The following is a 12,590-nucleotide window of genomic DNA, read 5'->3' on the forward strand; positions in this document are numbered from 1 at the left end:
TGTAGATAAAAGAGAGCGGTTTTGAGTTGAGTTGGTGTGAAGTGAAGTGTTGAGAATGAATGAGAATATATAGAGAAAAAAATTTGAGAACATGCATTGAATCTTTCTGCTAGTTTCCTTTCATGGCTTTTATTTGTTTTCTTTGTTTTTCACTTCTGGCTTGTGAAAAAATTGTGAAACTTTCTATTTTAGTCAATCAAAATATAATTAAGTTATGTTATTTTAGTGATTAAAAACATTATTTAAAATATTTAGGATATACTTTATTTTTATAAAGATCAATTATTATAAAAAAAATGTCAAATTATGGAAAAAAAGAATAGGATATACAATTAAATTGATTTTTGCATGGAATCCGTTAGAAAATATTATAAAAGTAATCATTATGATTCGATCTTATAGGCTAAAAATAGTTTGATATACGTTAATACGTGGAAAAATTGAATCGGAAATATAACTTAATTGATTTTCACATGGAAACTGTTAGAAAATATTATAAGAATAATCATTATGATTCGATTTTATTGACTAAAAATAGTTTGATATACGTTAATACATGGAAAAATTGAATCGAATATATAACTAAATTAATTTTCACATAGAAACCGTTAGAAAATATTATAAAAATAATCATTAGCATTCAAACTTGTTGATTAAGAATAGTTTGATATACGTTAATAGTTGGAAAAATTGAATCGGATATATAATTAAATTGATTTTCACATGAAAACCGTTAGAAAATATTATAAAAGGAATTATTATCATTCGATCTTATTGATTAAGAATAGTTTGATATACGTTAATACATGGAAAAATTGAATCGGATATATAATTAAATTGATTTTCGCATGGAAACCGTTAGAATATATTATAAAACTAATCATTATCATTCGATCTTATTGATTAAGAATAATTTGATATACATTAATACGTGGAAAAATTGAATCGGAAATAAAATTAAATTGATTTTACATGGAAACCGTTAGAAAATATTATAAAATTAATCATTATCATTCGATCTTATTGATTAAAAATAGTTTGATATACGTTAATACGTGAATAAAAGCCGTAAGGTTTTAGGGATTGAATGTGCATAAAACTCAAAGTCCAAATCTCAGACATTGTTGGTCGTGAGGTTGAAAATGAAGTTCAACTCAGCTTTATAACACATTTTTAAATATATATTCCTGCGCTTGTTTCATTATCGCTTGGTTCAGTGGTAAGTTTTTGGCTTGGTAACCGTTAAGGTGTGGGTTCAACACCTCTAGCAAGCATTCCTAATTCTTTACCACTATTTTTTATTGTTTTTCTTTACAACATTAATTGATAGTTTAACCAATCAAATCAACTCATTTTTATCTAATTTTTTGTACACATTTGTTTATGTGACATATTTGTAGGCCATATTTTAAGCCAAAAGTGATACTTTTTAAGTTTCTTTAAAGACCTTCAATTTAAATATTTTCAGATGATCTTTACCAAGTAGCTTGTAGATACTTTTGTGAATCAATTAAAATTAGGGTAAGCTTACATTGAAGAGATTAATATATTCCCTTAGTTAATTCACCTAGGGGTTTGTTTTAATTGACTTTTAAATAATTAGATTTAGGTGTACATAACTAAAACCGTAATCCTTCATCCCTTCATATCTTTATCCCAAAGCAACATCATGTTAATATAACTTATTGCTATGATTTCTCCTTATTATATACTTGTACATATACTTTTTGATCTACATCTTTGTACCATTTATACTTTGGTTATGTTATTATACTTGTATATGTATACATTATTTTACTAACCCACATGCATGAGACGTCTATCCATCATCACATCATGTTCATTCATACATGACATGATCTTGAAGTATGTCATCCTTTTATTCATTCAAATTTTATCTTTGAGTTTATACCTTGATATTGTTGAACTCGCCCTTGATTGTATCCATGATACACATGTTATCATACACACATTACTTGAGATATTCATCATGGATGATTTCTTAAGATGTTTTCTAAAACTCAAAAGGAATGAGAATATTATTGGCTTTAAATTGTCAAGATACTCACTCTCTTTTCCAAACTCTTTTATTTTATGCTTAGAATTATTAAAGCTTTGCACCCCACTTGTTTTGAAAATGGTTTTCTATTGTTAAAGCTCAACCTTTTTAAATCAACCATTGGTTTTGTATTGTTAAAGCTAAACTAACCTCTGTTATCAAATACTTGGTTTTGCATTGTTAAAACTCAACCAACCTCTTTTTATTAAACCCTTGCCTTGTATAGTTAAAGCTTTTCACCTTTTAAAACTTGTTAAGTATTGTTAAAGATTAACATTTTAAAAATCCATTGAGTATTATTAAAGCTCAACACTCAAAAATATTTTGCCACTTGGCCCTTTATTTTCCATTTAAGAGGAACTACAAAAGCTCTGGCTTTCCTATTTCATTTAATTTAAGGGGTGTGTAGGCCTAAGATGCGATGTCTTATCGATGTCACTTTTAAAACCTTCTTTTCCCATCCTTCCACTCTATTTAAACAAAAACACAAAAAATATGACAATAATAATAATAATAATAATAATAATAATAATAATAATAATAATAATAATAATAATAATAATAATAATAATAATAATAATAATAATAATAATAATATATGTTTCAAAGAGGTTCCTATAGAGTACCCTAGATGTGAGAGGTGCTAATACCTTCCCCTTGCATAACAAACCATGTACCTAAATCTCTGATAAGTTTATTAGTTTTAATTTTAAAAACTTCTGTGAGTTTTATTTTGCTCTTTCTCCCATTTTCTTTGGAAACAATAAAGCACGAGTGCGACTCTGTTAAAATATCCGAGCTAAGTCAATCAGTGACTCTAGTCTCACAAATTTCACCGTTACAATCTGAAATCTACAGTACTTGGACTTCTCCATGCTCGATTATCTATCTAGTGAAATGCATCCTCATATCAATGTACTTGGTTTGCCCATGTTAGACTGAATTCTTCAATAGCTGTATTGCATTTTACGTATCACATTTAACAATGATTGTTCGACCTTGAAGTTTCATCTCCATAACAAATCCTCCAAGTCACAATGCTTCTTTCATAGCTTCAGTGATTGAAATATATTCTACTTCAGGGGTTGATAAGGCAACAACCTTCTAAAGTGTCATTTTCCAACTGATTGTTGTGTCGAACATAGTGAAAACATATCCAACAATAGATTTTTTAGAATCCATACAACCTACATAATCAGAGTCAACAAATCCTTTGATTTCTATTTTGCCATCATCACCACAAGCTCCACCATAAATCAGGACTCTGCTCTTAACACTATAACAAATAACGCTTTTCATGACGAAGCTTTCACGTCATCTAGAAGATAACCGAGGTTTTCTTCCAAGGCACGCCATATATATATATATATATATATATATATATATATATATATATATATATATATATATATATATATATATATATATATATATATATATATATATATATATATATATGAGACGACTCAAGTGAGAACACTTGGTTATTATGAGAAATGAGAACAATAAATCACGACCATTAAATTTTGATTTGTTGATTTTAATGGAATTGATTGGTTTCTCTTTCTATGATCCTTAATATTTATTTTAAATCAACATAGAGAGAGAAACCAATCGAGTTCATTAAAATCAACAAATCAAAATTTAATGGTCGTAATTTATTGTTCTCATTTCTCATAATAACTAAGTGTTCTCACTTGAGTCGTCTCCTATATATATATATATATATATATATATATATATATATATATCAAATTGGGCTAGCCTAGATGGACCGGCCCACCAGCCCCGAAAAATGATAGGGCTCGGGTCTTAAAATCAGAGCCCATATTTTTCAGGGCCATTTTAGCCCAGCCCTGAAAATTACCCATTAGAGCTAGCCCGTATGGACCGTGGGTAGCCCATTAGGCCCGCATAATTGTAAATTTTAAAAAAACATTAATATTTATATTATCTTATTCCAAAATAACACATTGATTTTTTCATCTCACTAAATTTTATCTCTATTCTATTCAATCTTTCTCTTTTAACTATTATACATTAATATAATCAACATTCTTTCATCGTATTATTTTTTTCTTATAATAAATAATCAAGTAGTATTTTACACAATTTAGACATATATTATATTTAGAAACACATTATAGTATTTATGAGAAATAATATAGCACTTAAAAATGTATTATGTTTAAAATAATATAATTTTTAATTTTATTTATAATAAATATTATGACGTTTTTATTTTAATTTTTTTAAATAAAAAAAGCCCATTTAGGACCGGGTAGCCCGAAGTCCATCTAGGGCCGGGCTCGGGTAGTAAATCTAGAGCACATATTACACAGGGCCTTTTTGGCCCAACCCTAAAAAGCTCAGGGCCCATCAGAGTCGACCCATTTAAGGCCGGGTAGTCCATTTTTACAGCTATATATATATATATATATATATATATATATATATATATATATATATATATATATATATATATATATATATATATATATATATATATATATATATATATATATATATAATAACTTCGTGCCTCAGTTTTTATAAAAACCTAGGTGATATACCATTCAAGACATGTTTCGAATTCTAGTTAATGCACTTTGTGTTTTTATTTGTTAACAACTCTAAAATAAAGGATTTAACCCTTCGATTTCTTTGACAACCTAAGCGATAAAATAATCAGATTTTACTATAAAACACTCGTTGAATATATTTTACTCTAATGCTATCTTTTTTGTAGCCGCCCCACCGTCGAATGCATCATTTTTTTAGGATGGATTGCAAAATTGAAAAAAAAAAATGTTCTTCTACCTTAAATACAATATTTTTTCAGCTTTTGCAATCCATCTCAAACAATGGTTATGATGTTGTTGTTGTTGTTGAAGATTTTGAACAACTATGATTTATTACTAAAACTCTTTACTGATGGATTGCAAGTGCTAAAAAATATTTTTCAATTTTTGGAATAAACACCTGATTAGAAGTTGCATGCATTTCAAACATGAAAAATGTATACGCTAGTGAAAGTACTGATAATGATAGCATCAACAATCCATCTTGGTGAAGGCAGGTCTTCCATTCAAGTGCAGATCTCTAACACCTTGTATGGGACCTGGACATGTTGTATTTTTAATATTCTGAATAAACAGTCTTGATATTGTGCGAAGATTTGTTGCATACAGATGTATTTTTGATATTTTGGATAAACAATGTAACCATTTAAAAAAATACTCTAACCCCTCTTTTTTTCTTTTTCTTTTTTAAAATTTTGGGGTTAGAGTAAAATATTTCTTTTACAAAAATGGTTACATTGTTTACCAAGAATATTAAAAATATATTATCTGCAACAAATATTGTATGGGACCTGCTCATGCTAAAATTTTAATATTTTAGGTAAACAATTTGATATTCTGCGAAGGTTTTTTTCATATAATGTATTTTTAATATTTTGGATAAACAATGTAACTATTTTTTGTAAAAAAATAAATTATTTCACTCTAACCCCTCAATTGTCTTAAAAATCAAGATGATAGTTAAGTATTTTTTTTCACTATTTTCAATCAATGGTCTTAAACAAATATTTGGCGTCCATTTAAAGGTTATCAAAGCTCAAGAATCCACTATTAGTGATCCGCGTAAAACCTAAGGGACGTCCATTATATAAGTTCTCTTACGATATTGGAAATCTAAATGAAACATTGCAAACCTCAGGAAACTTATAAAAGTTCTCTTCGATGGATTGCAAGATTAGAAAATCATATGGATTCAAGGTTTCTTCTATTAAATTTTTATTTGTACCAAAAATATTTTTGATTATAGAATTTAATTATCTTGCCCTTTTTTTACCAGAAATAAATAAATGCAAGATCCGTACATGAAAGAGTTTCTCAGTCTTTGATCTTGTTCATAATATCAAGGAATTGAATATCCAACATATGATCTTCATGGACAATTAATGTAATATTATGAGTAAACACCGTAACGAGCTTTATTAAAAAATAGAATATTATGGTAAACATCACTCATTCAATTCTTTCTTTCCCTTGAAAATACACTTACAGCAGACTAAGTTGGCTCATGCAGGTTTTTTGGTCAGCTTCCAAGTGTGTTTATCATGAAGATATTTCATATCATCATCCATTGCTCTAATCCATTTACACGACTCCTCATAACTTCCTTATAGTCTTTGGGTTCTTCCTCTAGAACCTCGCTTGCAGAGATTAAGGAATAAGCTATGAGATATGCATAACCAAGTCTCTGAGATGACTTAATGACTCTTCTCAACCTATCTCTTACTAGAAAGTAGTCATCAACAGTTTCTTCCTCGAATTCTTCTAGTTTTTGCATTTCAGAATCCACATGCTCCACCTCAAAAGAAATCTCTCCAGTTTTAGCTTTTCTTCTAACATCTCATCATTTTGACCAACATTATCAACTTTCTTGAAAGCCATTTCAGCCACATTGAAAACTACACCACGACTTGTAATACACCTCCTGTGACTTAGCTCTAGGCACCACATCCTATAAGCTTTGACTCCTTCAAGTTACCCCATAGACATGCATCTTAGAGCTCTAGGTTCGACCTTGTCTTGCCTAATGTGAGTATAGGCAACACTGTCAAATACTCTCAGTTTGTCGAGATCTGGTGGATGAAACGAGCAAACTTTTCAAGTGTTTTCATCGCCAAGGCAGTCGAGGGACACCTACTTACCAGGTATGTTGCAGCCACATCATCCTCAGCCCAAAACACTTTCATCAATCCTGCACTAACCAACATGCATCTAACCTTTTCTAGAATGGTTCGATTAAATCTTTCAGCCAAACCATTTAGTTTAGGAGTACCTGCAATAGTTTTGCGCCCTGTAATACCAAACACACCACAATAACTGTCGAAAGCTTCATTGTAGAACTCAAGGCCATTGTCGGTTCTAAGCCTCGTGACCTTTATGTCAGTTTTATTTTCGACCAGAGTCTTCCAAATTTTGAAGTTATCAAAAGTTTCTTCCTTAGTCTTCTAAATGAGTACTCATAGTTTCCTCAATTGGGTTTGTTCATCACGTTAGTCCCTCGGCAATGATGTTCTTCAAAACTTCACCGGTAACAAACAAGGGTTTTATTTTTCTTTTCTAAGTTACTAACATACTTCAACTAACATAGCTAACATACCTCATTCGGACATAGTGCATATACATACATTGCTCTCATTTGTTTTGAGAAGCTCACTGCATCATACATTACATGCATCATAACATCTCATCAAGCTAATTTTACAATTCAGGATGGGATTCATGCTAACAAGAAATATTATTATCACAATCTCATCCCGTTGGTTGTGATCTCCTACAAATGGCATCTCTAAGCCTATAATACCCTGGCTAGCACCATCAAATGCAAATTTTAGGGCACTTCAGTGTTCAATCATCTTCTACCTTTAGATCACGATAGGCAGACGTGCCTATCTGACTCTTCAGGTTTAAGAAGATTGAACAGGGGCAACTGTCATACCCCAAAATTTGCCCTCTTATTTTCAATCAAAGGCTCCTCAAATGCCCTAGAGCACTCAGGGTTCTATCAGACAAAGCTCCTCCTAATCCAGGATCTCCAAAACTAGGGTTTGCATTTTATCAAAGGAGTTTGAATCTCTAAGGCATCAAATGGACCCCAAGGTATCTCATATGTCTCAGAGCATCCCCAGGTAAATTTTCAAGCTTTGGATCACAAGATTGTTCAGTCAATGGTTCAGATGATCAATAATCAACTATGTTGACCTAAAAGTCAACTATAGTCAAAATACAGTCAAACTTCAAGACTTTTGGTCAACATCAAGTATTTGAAGTTATATCCATCATTTGATCAAAGTTTGATCATGATTCATTAATAAAAACTCAGAAATGAACAAAGTCAAAAAGTTCAAATTAGGGTTTTTTGAATTAAAAACTCAACTCAACTATACTGGCCATAACTTTCACATGGAGTATCAAAAATTTCCTAACCATAGCCTATTCTGAAGGAAATTGGATTCTCTACAACTTTGTCTCTCACATGCCAAGGCTAGAAATGCTTCATTCAAGAGATACGGTCCAATACATTACAAGTCCTCCAAAAAGGTCATAAAAAGGTCATCTTTTTCAAAAGCCCATAACATGAGCATGGAAACTTCAATTGAGACGAAACAAAAAGGGTCATTTAGAGGACACTCTGAGCTTTCTAAAATGATCAAGAACATCTTCATATGACCAAAATTGAGAGAGATACGCATGGTTGAAGTTGAGCAATTTTCAAGAGATGCATGAAACCCTAATTGACCAAAACTTGGTTTTTGGGCTAATGGGGCTAGAATTTTGATTCCAAACACACTCATGGCCTAAATGAGGACCTATAAATCCATTCATTTATTTTTGTAACCTTTATTCATATTTATATGGATTTTATGCAAATAAAAGCTAAATAAATTAGTTAAAATTACAAAATATTTGAACCAATCCATATGACTTTGGTTTTTGATCAAATAAGGGCCCAAATAACATTGAAAAAGGGTCCAAATTCGTTGATACTTGGTTGAAAAAAGGATTGTCTCAAAATAGAAAGTTTTATGATATTTCCAAAAGAAATTTCTTTCTCTCTCTCTCTCTCTCTATATATATATATATATATATATATATATATATATATAGGGAGCATATCAAATGAGAGCATTTTTAAATGAGAGATGAGAGGAATAAATATCAACCTTTAGATTCATCAAGAGAGAGAATGTTAATAGCTACATGTAGCTATTAATTTCTCTCTCTTGATGAATCTAAAGGTTGATATTTATTCCTCTCATTTAAAAATTCTCTCACTTGATATGCTCCCTATATATATATATATATATATATATATATATATATATATATATATATATATATATATATATATATATATATATATATATATATATATATTCTAAAACATTCAACAAAGAGGGAGGACGAAAAATTGGATAAAGGATTAGGGTTTCTAAGGTTACATAACTTCAAGAAAACTAGGGCATAAAAGATCCCCATACATAGCTGATATCAATGGATTCCAGGTATTGAATCATCTCCCCAGGACCGTCAGGATCAGTTCTCAAACGTCGTGGAAGGCCAAAAGTGTTCAGAACCATCCAACTCGTCTTCACCAAAGGTTGTTTCTTTCAAAGTTTAATTTCGTTCACTCACGTATTGTTGATCGTTTTATCATCCATGGCTATACTCAGGGACTTGTTAGAGATAGGTTAGACGCGTAGCACGTAAGTTTTGAGGCCGGAACCGCGACCTGCCATTGTTAGGGCATTAAGGTCGTGAGTCTTCAAAGTCATAGCTACAGGGCGTTTAAACCTAAAATTATTGTTTCATTGAACTCGTAAGGATCAATATACGGGATCTGGGCTGTTTTCTTTGGTGTTTTCATTCGTGTTGCAGGTGTTGGAAGTCGCAGCCATGGAGGAAGGAGAACCTGCGGAAAAATCTGCAGGTAAGGCCGCAGGGAAGTCCTTAGCAGAATCCGCAGGTCTGCAGGTAAGGGACGATGACGTGGATGGAAGGATCCCTGGACCACACGCGCAACGTTTGTATTCGCCAGTCAACGAGGACCTTCTCTCTTTGCGCGCGTGGCAGCCCTTGGTTTGTTGGTCAACAAATCCATACTCTCTCTCAGCATACGATTGGCTCATTGGAAATACGCAGGGGACCACTTCGCATCCGTTTGACTTCTTTTCCATTTACCACGTTTTCATATATTTATTGTTTGCTGATTGTTTGATAAACAACACATGCGTGCAGCTTCATTGGCAAATGAGAGAATGGTGTATCTATAATGTCCTGGGTTCGATCCCCAAGAGTGACAGCTCTTTTTTCAGAAATATTCAAACACGGATCCGGTGCTGCTCATCGACGTACGCCCATCATGCACCTTCAGGCAGCCACCATTAGATCTCCTACAATTCAAATCTAACACCCGGGGAAGCGCAGGTCCATCATGGAGCCTCAGAGAGTCACAACACAGGATCAAAACCAAGTTTTTCTATATATTTTTTTTATTATTTAGTTACTTAGATTAAATGATAATTAATTATGTTTAATTTAATTAATTTATTTAATTAGGGTTAGGATATAAATTAGGATTAGGCTCCTAACTAGGATTTAGGATTATCTCCCGATTATTTCGATTATGTCGATTTAATTTATTTAGTCAATTTTAATTGTTAAAAATCACAAAAACCCTAGAAAAGTTTATCAAAGTATTAGGGTTTGCCCAATCCCACTGGCCATTTGGCCAAAATATTAGGATTTTATTTATTATTCGTTTCGACCGAATTAATCGGTCGCGATGGTTAATAATCAATTATTTAATTAATTAAATTCAAATAAGGATTATTTTGCTAAAAGGTTTTAACCACCCTATTGGTCACGATGATTAGCATTTCTTTTTTATCAATTCGTTACTATTTTTAATCGAATCTATTGATTATGAGGAGTAACGATAAATTAATAATTTAATTTTAAAATACATTCAATTTGCTAAATAGTGATAATCGAATCTATCGATTAGAATTGTTAGCAATCCTTCATTAAACCTGTTAATTATGGTGATCAAACCTATTGATCATTGCGATTAATAGAACGAATTAAAATCAGGGTTGTAGGCCAAATCTTAAAACACTCTTTCATCTTCAAACTACAGATTTTCATCACTGCGATAAGGTAATTCAAAATACCTTGAAAACTACGAATTTCAAAAACTACGATAAGGTAATTCAAAATACCTTCAAACAACCTCATATTAATTCTAAGGCGTACAACCCTGCCCCGAACTACGTAGACTCTGATCCTCCATAAGGAGGTACGTAGGCACTTGGATAACCAAGGCGAGTCCCCTTCCCCAAAACCTCAATTCATTCAAATCTCACTTTTCACCCTATTCACTTCTTTAGCTATTAAACCTTAATATTTAGCCATAAACCTTCGCCTTTAAATTCAAAACCTTAGGAAAGGGTTAAGGGTGCCTAACACCTTCCCTTGACCCGAATATAATAACTTACCCCCAAATCTCTTAACTGCGTAGGGATTCATATTCGCCCTGGTAGAATAGGTGGCGAATCTAAAATTCTAATTTTTAGGGCAGGTTGCTACACCATAACTCAGTCTTCGACACAGGTTTTGTGGATACTACATCTGCAGAACTACTTACAACCTCAACCTCAAGAGTATACAAGCCTTTGCTTTTGATACATCTCAATACTTCCTTTGACCCATTCATTACCCTTAGGATAATTTGATCTCCTTTGAAAATATATTAATTCTTGTCAAATTCACCAAGATAAATCAAATTCCTCTTAAGATCAGGTATGTACCTGACACTGGTAAACAATTTTATTGACTCATCATGAAGTTTGAATCTAACAGATCTATTCTTGCAATTTTGCAGGCTTTGATGTTTCCAAGCAGCACTGATCCCTTATCTTTATCACCTAATTCCTCAAACAAATATTTGATTGGAGTCATGTACCAAGTGCAACCTGAATCCATAATTTATTCCTTGCTCGAATCTCCGCTAGAAACCACTAAAACATTCCGCTAGAAACCACTAAAACATTAGATGATTTATAACCATCTTGAACAATGACTATATTTTTATTGTCCTTGTCATTGCCATAATTCTTCAACCTTTCAGGACACACTTTGCTAGTATGACCTTCCTTCTTACAATGGTAACACATAATAGCAGGAGCATTACCACCATAAGACTTCTGTGGACCTTTACTCTTCTTCTACTCAAACTTACCATCCTTCTTTGAGAACTTTCCCTTTACGGACAATCCTTCACCAATAGTTGATGATTTTTTGCTCCTTTCTTTAGTTCAAATCCTCAGAGTACAAGGTTGATTGAACTTCTTAAAAGGCCAGGGACTTTCTTCTATTCAAGAGGGTTTCTTTGAAGTGAGCATGAGATATTGGTAAAGCACACAACAATAACAACGGTTGATCTTCATCGTTGATGGTAACCTCAATATTCTCCAAATAAAGAATCAACTTATTGAACATGTCTAGTTTTTCACTCAAGACTCTGTCTTCAATCATCTTGAATGAATAGAAAACTTGCTTCCGGTGGAGGTAATTGACCAGCGATTTGGTTATGTACAAATCTTCGAGTTTCGTCCACACACTTGCTGTTGTCTTCTCATTTGAAACCTGCCAGAGAATCTAATCACCAAGGCTCAGTATGATGGAGATGTGGGCTTTCTCTATCATTGTCGTATTCTCCTTCTCCGTTAGGGAAACTTCCATCTTCTCCGATCCTTTCAACGCTTCTAACAAACCCTGATGAACAAGAAGGTCTTGCATCTTCAAGCGCCATAGACTGAAATCATTCACTCTGATGAATTTCTCAATCTCATACTTTGTTTATGATATCTTCTTCTCCATACTCGTCACACTAGTTTGTTGTAACGAGAACCGTCAAGAACAAATTAAAACTATGAGAAAGATTGAATTTCTTG

This window comes from Vicia villosa, linkage group LG4 (assembly GCF_029867415.1).
Source record: "Vicia villosa cultivar HV-30 ecotype Madison, WI linkage group LG4, Vvil1.0, whole genome shotgun sequence".
Classification (NCBI taxonomy): domain Eukaryota; kingdom Viridiplantae; phylum Streptophyta; class Magnoliopsida; order Fabales; family Fabaceae; genus Vicia; species Vicia villosa.